This window comes from Octodon degus, unplaced genomic scaffold (genome assembly GCF_000260255.1).
Source record: "Octodon degus isolate 3935 unplaced genomic scaffold, OctDeg1.0 scaffold00041, whole genome shotgun sequence".
NCBI classification, from domain to species: Eukaryota; Metazoa; Chordata; class Mammalia; order Rodentia; family Octodontidae; genus Octodon; species Octodon degus.
This window is the reverse complement of record NW_004524617.1, coordinates 9,138,244-9,148,576: the sequence shown is the minus strand read 5'-3', so window position 1 is coordinate 9,148,576 and position 10,333 is coordinate 9,138,244. Positions and strand designations below refer to the sequence as shown.

Genomic DNA, 10,333 nt, shown 5'->3' with positions numbered 1-10,333 from the left:
TCATCTGGGCATGTAAGGATCAGATATCTATTATAGTCCTCTTAATCTAGCTTTGTTTGTGCCTATCTTTCTGGGAGTTATAAGCAGGCTACATTTTTTTTCCCTGAGCCTGCAGTCACTCTTACTATGTCACTGGAGAGCACCCAAGTCCAGACCTTCTAGGTTCTGCTCTTCGAGTGTATCACTGTTTTTGAAAAGTAGGGCAACCCAAGTGCAGTTTCTTTTTTCACTCAGACTCATTGTTTATTTAAAGAGGAAAACAAAGCTACATATGTCAGCTAATCTTTCACTGACTTGCTTGAGGCTCTGTGATCACTGCTGGCAGGCAGCTTCTCCCCCATGCTTTGTAAGAGATTTGAGGTGGGCCCTGCCAGTCCAGCTGGGGAGCTGTAGGATTCCAATATATTTGAAACCACATTCAAGTCTACATTTACGGGGTCCAGAACAGAATCAGTGGCACCAGTTGATTCAATCCCTCATCTGAATTGTTACTGGTAGTCTGGGATGAAGGCTTCTCATTCACTTGCTTGCTAGTGGTAAAACTTTTGTCCATGCTTGTATGTGTCATTTCCTGTCCATCTGGGCCATGTATAACTTGAAGCTGTCAAGAGCTCCTTTCAGAGAAACTTCTTCACCAGGGTCCTGAGTCTTGAGGTCCACATCATCATCACTGTCTAAACATTCAGTCTTCCTTATCCAGGTCATCAGAGTCCAATGCCTGAGTCTTCTTCCCTAAAATTGTATCAAAATAGTTAATAGAGACATCTGTATCAAAAGTGATTGGAGCCTCAGAAAGTTCTTGAGGCAGTTCTGTTTCCTTATGGGTTGAGACTTTGGATAGGAAAGTTTTCATGCCATGTGTGAGTTGAGTTAAGTCATAGTTCTGCTCCTTCTCCTTCTTGGAAGTGGGTTGTGATTCTTTTGTGCCAGGAGCCTCCTGCAGTAGCTGGTCCAGCTTCCAGTGAAAGCTCTAACCACTGATCATGATCCTCTGGAGGAAGATTAGCTTCTTTTTTCTTAAGCTCTTCTATATCGAATGGTACTCTCTGTAATATGGTCAAATTTTCTTCACCAGGGCTCATAGCAAGTGAACTTTCTGGCTGGTTTACTGAGACTTCTTTGAAGTAGTTCTTTGCCATTTCTAGCCTTTCTTGGTATTGGATAGAACCTTCTATGATTCCCTTAAAGTAATCATTCTTTTACAGACTTTCAAGGAAGCTAGCCCAGAGTGGTGAGGTAGTTACAAAGGACTTCTTGGTGCCCAAAATCTGTGGACTACATTTGGAGCATAAGATCTCGAATCCATGAGTCAGCTTCAAGCCCATTTCTTGGGCTCAGTACTGGGGATGAAATGGATGTGGAAGCCTGTATCTACTCCATCGGTCTGGCACAAACCTCTGTCATGCGAACTGTGTGTAGAGACATTTAGTGAAAAGTAACTGATATCATTATTCCGATTTCTGGCAAGAACGTCTTGAAGATATTACACACTTGCAGGTCAACTGGATCCCATAGGTAAAAAGCCTGGACAGCAGCCGCCACCAATATTGGCTGCTGCTTTATTACTACTGCAGTGAAAGCTGGAAGGAAGCAGTGTGCTTGGTGCAGCAAGGCCGGATTTTTTTCTGGGTATCCGCTGATACATCCACTGACAGTAGCTCGTATGGATTCCGAAGCGAAAACCTTTCCTGGATGTGCTGAGATTATGTTTAATGCTTGTAGTGGGGGAAGTAGCAGATAACCAGGATACTGTTTCAGATTTCTTTGGTACAGGAATAATGCACAACTCCCCGTAATGGAAAAACACCCTATTGACATTATTATCAGGATCTAACCGTTTAGGAAAAAAGTCAGCAGCTTCTACTAATGAGAATTCACCATCATTACTTCAATCCTGGCTACTAACTATGGAAATTCCTTTGTAATCTGTTTTATTATATAAACAATTCATCTTCAATATTGTCCCAAAGCTTTGTCATGCCACATATATAAGCAGGAACATCTCTTTTGCCAGGTTTGTATTTGAGATTAAAAGGTTGCTTCTGCCAGATATAGGGAGGCAGCATAGGTGTAAACTGGCTCATTATTCTCTCAATTTACTTCTCATGGATTTCTCTGTGTTTTTCTTGGTCCTTTGATTCATCTGGTATCAGGAATAGGTGATATCCCACAGTGTCTCCCACTGTAGCAAGCATCATATTTTCCTCCATTCTTCCTTGAAAAACCTTTAGGTCTTCTCTTGTGTATCTCTGCCAGGGCTCTTTTCCTGCGTTGCCTGTTCCACTGTGGCACGGAAACTACCACCTGCTGCCCAAATTTGAAGCAGTCTGGTTCCTGATGCTCCCTGGAACTCAAGAGCAATGAAAATCCTGTACAAGTTCTTGTAAATTACCAGTGCATGGAACCTTAGTGCAAGTGCAGGATTTTCCTAAATACTCTTTTAGTATACTGTTCACAAAGAAATAGGAGAGTAACAAGAAAATATAGTCTGCACCCAACAACCACTCCTTAGGGCCAGGTTAAGGCCAGATGTCTCATCAATTACTGGCCTGTGACAGAATTCTGCTCATCTTTGGGCAGAGTCATTGTGGACAGACCAGCCTTAGGTACCTATATCACACCAGATTCACCAAACTGTGTCATACCTTGAGACCACAGCCTGCCATTGCTACACTGGTATATGATCAAAGGCCACAATGCCATGAGATGTGCCTTGCAGAAATTGACACATGACACAAAATCCTACAACCAACTACAGTTAAGTTAGCTGGAATAGGAGTCCTATAAACTGTAGTCATATGTCTTTCCAAGGTACAGGAGCTACTCCAGAGGTTCTATCCCCAGTCAGACCTAGGGACAGGGGGCTATTCAGAGTCTACTCAATGTTTTATCAGGTGAAAGTCTTAGTGTATTATCCTGTTCTCCCCCAGGGAGTGGGTTTTTACTCCATGCTGCATTGTCCAAAGTTGAGCTAGTGTTGTGAAGGCAGTCCCTTGGCCACCTATGTTAATACTAAGCTGAATTTTACCTGAGTTCCACATAGCAAGGACTTGAATATTCTTGGGAATACAGCTCGTCCACACTACAGTCAGTAGTGATTCAGGCTAAAACATGGATCTGTCCTATTAAGAACTATGACTGGTGCTAAGGAAGTCCTAGAACACTGTATTAGTCAGTCTTCCTCTTGCTGGTACAAAACAACTGACACCCACAACTTAAATGCTTAAGTTTATTTTTTCTCATGATTTTACAGAATTTAGTCCATGGACACTTGGCTCTAAGGAAGGGACATCATGGTGGAAGTTTGTGACAGAAAGATGTTTAGCTCATCTCAGGCAGAAATCTGAGCAGGGGAAAATGCCAGAAAGGGGCCAGGGACCAGATATAAATCCCAAGATCATGCCTCTATGGCCTACTCAGATACACTCAGAAGTGTGATTTCTTAATCTCTTAGGTGGCTTCCACACCACTCAAGTTAACAACCTTAAACTTTACAAGCCTCATCTGTGAACACTGGCCTGGCAGTAGTTGTGCCACCTGAGGTTGGGGCATGAGCAGTAAAGAGCTATTTAGGCATAAAATGTAGGAGGAAGGTGGGTCACACCTGAGTCTCACAGCTGGTTATCTACAGTCTAAGGCAGAGGGCAGTCTGCCCCGGGGCCACTCTAAGACGTGAACTGATACAGCTGAAAATTGAGTCTGTCCCTCCTGCTTCTCAGGCCTCCTCTTCACATTAAACCTCATCTATGTTTGTGAGCTCTGGCCTATGAAAGTGGACTTCAGTTCTAATGGATGCTAGGTATCACTATGGCAGGCCACCTTGGCACTGGGCTCCAAACAAGGTCCTGTGCTAGCTTTTGTACCATGCTTTCCAGAGGATAGAGTCCTTTGCATCCTGAGGCTAGGGGAGATGGAGGCAGTAGGCTGCTTGGCCTAAGGCAGCAGCAGAGGCTCCTTTGATTTGCTTAGCAGTAAGGGTCATGGGACTTTTCCTAGCCCAGGTTTCTCCATGGAGTCTGGTCCCATACTTCAAGTCTCAAACCTGGACTTTAGTTCCTCTCCATTCATAAAGTGGGAGGTGAACACTCATACTTTTTTGGGGGCTGCTTGAAGTTAAGGGAAATGTAACACTGCCTTTTTCAATGGGTCTTTTAATTTTGTTATACTAAAAGCAAGCACTGTGGACACTCACTTGATTTCCTTACCTCTTGTGAAGATGATATTGTCTGTGAAAAGCTGTTTAACTTGTGATATCTGTGGGAAGGTTATGGTAGAAGGTATTAGTGGTCATCTTGTTCCACATTCCGATACAATTTATAAGTACCTTTGTTGTTAAATTATTCCTATAGCACCTGATGGATTAAACTTCCTGGTTCTATTCAAATGAAACAAATATTTATTAAGAAAGTACTATTTTCCATATATGGAGCCAGGTAATAAGGATTCAAAGATAATTGAAATATGGGAGGATACTCATGGGCAACATCTACATTAGGTGGAGCAATAGAGGAGGAAAGCCCTAAGTCAATCTAAGGCTTAAACTAAAAATAAAAGGAAAAACACATTAATTCTGGGCTTCAATTTACTTATTGGAAATAGAGTTTGACAGAAAAAATTACATATATATATATATATATATGTATATGTATATATTTGTTAAAATTCATTACATTATTGCAAGATTCAAAAAATAATTTGCTACTTTATAACCATTGTCATACTGATGTAGTTGAAAGAGTAGAATGTACAGTCCACTTTTGCTTTCCCCTTTCTCCTCTAACTGACTCAGTCATGCTATGACCTTCAGTTTTCTCTCTTCAAAATACAATAAAATTAAATTTGAAAAATAGACAAGAACCGAATGCGATAAAAAGAATGAACTGAGAATGAGAATGTGTTCTTGGAACTTAAAATTGTATACTTGGAAAACATAAAAAAGTCAAAATGATGAAAGATACATGACAAGAAACCTTGAAAGTAGAATTAAAATTTTAGAGGTTGCATTTGACCCAGCTATTCCTCTTCTTGGTATCTTGCCAAAAGATTTAAAAGCATCATAAGGCAGCAATATATGCACACCCATGTTAAGAGCAGCACATTTCATAACAGATAAGTCTTGGAAACATCCAAAGTCCATCAACTAATTAATGGATAGAGAAGACTAGTTTTTTTATACAGTGGAGTACTACTCAGCCATAAAGCAGGTTAAACATAAAACCTTTCTAGACAAATGGATGCACTTCAGGCCCTTATCTTAAGTGAATCAAATTGGACATACATACATAGTAAATACTGTATTGTTTCTCAGGTATAAGAAACTATAAGTATAAATAAGGAACAAAATGGGCAATAGATATTCCAAAGTAGAGAGAAATATTCAAATGGGTGCAAATGGGAAGGGGAACCAGGGGAAAGAAACACAGGGAAAAGAAAAATTATTGAGAAAAGAAGGTAAAATACAAACAAATCTTTTTTTTTTCTTTTTGAGGCAGGGTCTCACTTTGCAGTTCAGGCTGCCCTTGAGCTAACTTTGTAGTACAGGATGGTTTGGAACTCGCATTGGTCCTCCTACCTCAGCCTCCCAGTTGCAGGGATTACAGATGTGCACCACCAAAGCTCTTGTAAATAAAGAGGGGAAGAGTAGTTGAAGGGAGGGTAGAATAATGGAGGCAAAAATAAAGTTATATCATGTACAGGTAAAAGTTTGTTCAAAACAAAGCAGGAAATATAAGAAAAACAGGGAATTAATTTGGAGGATCCAATATCTAAATAAACCATTCTCCCTCCCATAGACATAATCTTAAAAGGTAATAGAGAATATTATCAAAGAAATAAAGCAAACAAATGAAATAATTAAGATTCAATTCTCTTGAAATCTGCAATAAATTATGAGCCATACCATGGTGACATTTCAAATTATTAGTACCAAGATGACATTTAAATTTTTTAGAAAAATATCCTAATATGTGATTTATTAGCAAGAGAATGGACATGAAGATAATACTGATATTTATGAACACCAGAGTAAAAAGTACAAAGCAAGAAATGAAAAAACTTGTAAATTATTGGCAGAGATTACTGTTCTATCCTTCACGTATTCAGTCAAATGACTGGTTACATAAAATAGATTAAATTTGATGCCAGAGGAAAATATGCTCCCTTTCTGTAAAAGACCATTTTATTACGAACTTTATGAAATTGGTCTTGAGAAAAATAGATAGGAAAACAAGAAAGAATATGAAGTACCCTCTAAAATAGGAGATCCAACATGGAGGGTTAGCAATTTCAAATCCTAAAATGACAGAAAAGTCTATCTCTTGTATGGATAATTATTAACACTCTCTGGAAAGTAATTATAGATGGAAAGACTCCAAGCAGAAAAGAAAATGCAATGCATGGCCAAATATCACAATCAGTTCTACTAAGGGGATGCCAAAATATTATGTAGGTGTGTTAATTACATTTTACTCCTTGCTGGGCCAAATATCTGACACTAATAATTTAGAAAGGAAACGTTTATTTAGCTCACAGTTAGTGGACGTTTCAGTCCATACTAAGCTGGCTCCAAGGCAAAGGGCAGCAGTTCATGGTGGCAGAAAACAATGAAGAGCAGAAGAGGAGCAACAACTGTGGTGTCCATTGAGCCTCTCTCTTCCTTCTATGTTGACTATGAATACTAGCGCTCTGCCACAAGGTTCAGAGCTCCTTTGAAGTGGTGGCTGTGAAGATCAAGCTTCTCCGAAGTGGCACAGTTGCAAAGTGGAACGACGAAGACCCAGACTTCTCCAAGGAAGCAGGTCTCGAGCAGCCTTCCTCAACTCCTTTATATGCATTTTTTGTGCTGAGTCACTCTAGGGTGGCTCTGTGGGGTCCTAGGGCGGAACCAATCATGCCCTAGTGCACCAACCAAGTTTCTGACATCTCAAGTTGAGACAATGTATCAACTGTCCCAGTAGGTGACAATGTAGGTAAGGAAAACAATAAACAAATGTATATAACCAAACTAATACTTCAAGGATTTTTATTTTACAATGTTAAGTGTTGCCTATGAAACATGTATTCATATATCTCACTACTTGGTAAGAAACTATTTGATTAAAAAATCACAATACACACATGCTTACGCATATGCACACAAAGATTCACTTTTCCAGTTGAAACATTCTGTTTCAGTTAGTGGTAAGTAATCTCATTTGTCACATAGACATATATAGAACTTTTGTTTTAGAAGTCGAAACAAATTTACACCACTGTTACTATTTTCATAAAAGTAAACAAGAATGTTTATTTTCTTCTAGAAAAAAGACATGAGTATAGAAATCTTCTTTTTAATGTTTTCAGGTTATTTGCAGTTTCTAATAATGTATTCTGCAAGATAATCACCAGGTACAGGTCAGGTGTTTTCTTTAAGAAACCATTCTCTAGATAAGTGGCCTTGGAGAAGGTATAATTTCAATTGTCTTTTACCAAGTAAAATGTCCCTTGCTCTGATCAATTAATAATGGTGATTTAAGAGTTATCAGTGTGCAACATTTCCTTGAAAAGGTTATTTGCATTAAAGCAAAGGTGATCTTAAAGTCCTTTCTCAGTGGCCAGATAACAGTAATTCTTTACAAATCAAAGACCTTCATTGAAAGCAAAATTACATTGCTGTTGGCCATGCCTTTGGTAATGAAGTGGGAACAAGTACTTGGAGCTGAGCCATTTTAAACAAGTGTTACACAACTCTCAAAAGTATTACTAATAAAATGTTCCCTTTTTTCCTTTTCATTGAATAGATTATCCTGTTTGTTAGATGATAAAATCAGTATTCTATTATTTGGGTAATCTTACATCCTTACAAAAATAGAGGAAATAATTAAGAAATTTTAGTCCTTGGACATTTTTTAAAAGTGTGTGAAGCCATGACAGTAACTGCTATAGACATTTTACATCCTTAATTAATGATACCTTAAGCTTTTAAGCATTTGGAATCATAACTAATTTTTACCATTCACACTCTCATAGTTATCAACAAAATTGGGATTGTTGAAAATAAAAGGTGACTTTCAGTACTTTTATTAACTGAATGAATACATAAGGAGTGAAAACTGTAGCAGTATATTTGTAGAATGTTCCATCTATCCCCACTATAATTTTAGAACACTTACATCACTCCCAAAAGAAATGTTGTACCCATTTGCAGTGATTCTTCATTCTCTCTCCTCAGTCCCAGGCAACAACTAATCCACTTTTTATCTCTGTGTGTTTGCTGGTTTTGGACATCTCATATAAGCAAAATAATTCAATTGAAACACAGTTTTTAACTAAAGTCCATAGTTCGCTTATAATTTCATAATTTTTACCTAATGCCTTTATTTTCATTGTAAGAGGCAACTAAGGAAATTATATTCCATTTAATCATTCTTCTTACATTCTTCACTTTTCTGACACTTTAGTCAGACTTTCCACATTTTCATGACCTTGAGGGTTTCGAGCACTGTTACTTGGGTAATTTTTAGAATGTTTCTCCATTTAGATTTCCCTGTTTTGTGTGATTAAATTGAAAATACACATTGTGGGTGAAAATATCACAAAAGATTTAATTACATAATTTCAAGGAAATATACCATCAGTATGACCTGTTATTGTTGTTATTAGCATTGACGACCTGGTGGAGGTAGTGTTAATCAGTTTTCTCCAAAATAAAGTTAGTGTATTTGATTCTAATTTTTATTGTATTTTTCAGAAATAGGTCATTATGAGCAACTATTAATTATAGTGTGAAGTTATATTCCATATCCATAATGGTAGAGTGTCAAAAATTATTTTGCTTATATGAGATGTCCAAAACCAGCAAACATACAGAGATAAAAAGTGGATTAGTTGTTGCCTGGAACTGAGGAGAGAGAGTAAAGAATCACTGCAAATGGGTACACTTACCATAAATTATTTGAACTTATTTTTACATGTTTTAAATAGCAATTCATTAGATGTATATCTATGTATTTTACATTTTTCTGGTCAGTTGTGAAAGATTATTGTGATTTTGTGAAAATTTTGAATCTACTAGTTTATTATTTGTGTATGGAAATAATTAGTTCTTGTAAATTAACTGTATCCTGCTATATTGTCATAGTAACTTATTAGCACCAAGAGGCTTTCTTAAATATTTTTCAGTTCTTTAGAAACTTCTATAGATATAATTATGTCATGTACTAATAAAGACAGTTTTTATATTTTCCCTTTTAATCTATGTATATCTTAGCTAGACAATCCAGTACCATCTTGAACAAAATGGTCATTGTGAATAAATATATTCTTGATTGCCAGCAATGTATAAAAACTATTTACATGCGTGTTCTTGAGAATGTATGGTCTGTAGCTATTTTTTTCTACAGTATTCATACCTAACTTTTGGTATTAAGGTAATGCTTTCTTCATATAATGACTTAAAATGTGTCCCATTAGCCTATTTTCTGGAACAACTGTGGGAAATTTTTAGCACTTCTTCCTCCAAATCTTATCAGAATTCACCACTGATGTTACTTGGGTTAAGTTCATTTCTTAGAAGGTCAATAATTGCTATTATAATTTATTTAGTACATATAGTAATATATAAATTATTGACTTGGTAATTTTTACTTTTCAAGGACTTGGTCTGCTTCAAATAATTTATCAGACTTGTGGGCATAGTTTTCCTCTATTATCATTTTAATATTCAAGGGATCAATTGTGTGATTCTTTGTTTTTATTTATGATATTAGTTATTTGTGTCATATCTCTTCTTTCTTGCCCTGGATAAAGCTATATTACTTGTGCTGATCTTTTTGAAGAAAAAAGTTTTGGTTTCATTGATCTCTTTATGCTTTCAAAATTTGAATGTAAATTGGTTTGGGGATAATTTTTGTTATTTATTTTCTTTGGGTACCTATTGCTTAAAAGTCTATACTTTCTAGGGTTCTAAAGTATAAAACAATTAATTTTAGTATAAAACACTCAAATTTAGAACTTTTATCTTAGATGCACTTAATGCTATGAATATATTGGTTTTACTGTACTGAAATTTCCGTATAATATTCATATATATTGTACCTGTATTTTATTTTGTTTTAAATATAAAATATAAATATATAATCTCTATTTCTTCTTGAAAATTATTTGGCCATGAACTATTGAGAAGTTTGTTGCTCAACTGCCAAGTGTTTGGCAATTTCTCTGCCTATTTTCAGCTTTTTTGTTTTTCTTTTTTTTTTTTTTTTTTTTTTTTTGGAACCGGGGATTGAGCTCAGACCCTCGTGCTTGCTGGGAAAGCACTTGTTTTACTGAGCCATCTCCTAGGCCCCATAAGCTT

The 10,333-nt window shown here is 36.7% G+C and overlaps 1 pseudogene; it reads right to left on the bottom strand.

Moving 5' to 3' along the window:
- Positions 1-278: 278 nt before the first annotated feature.
- On the bottom strand, positions 279-2,210 carry LOC101561246 (annotated as a pseudogene).
- Positions 2,211-10,333: the final 8,123 nt, after the last annotated feature.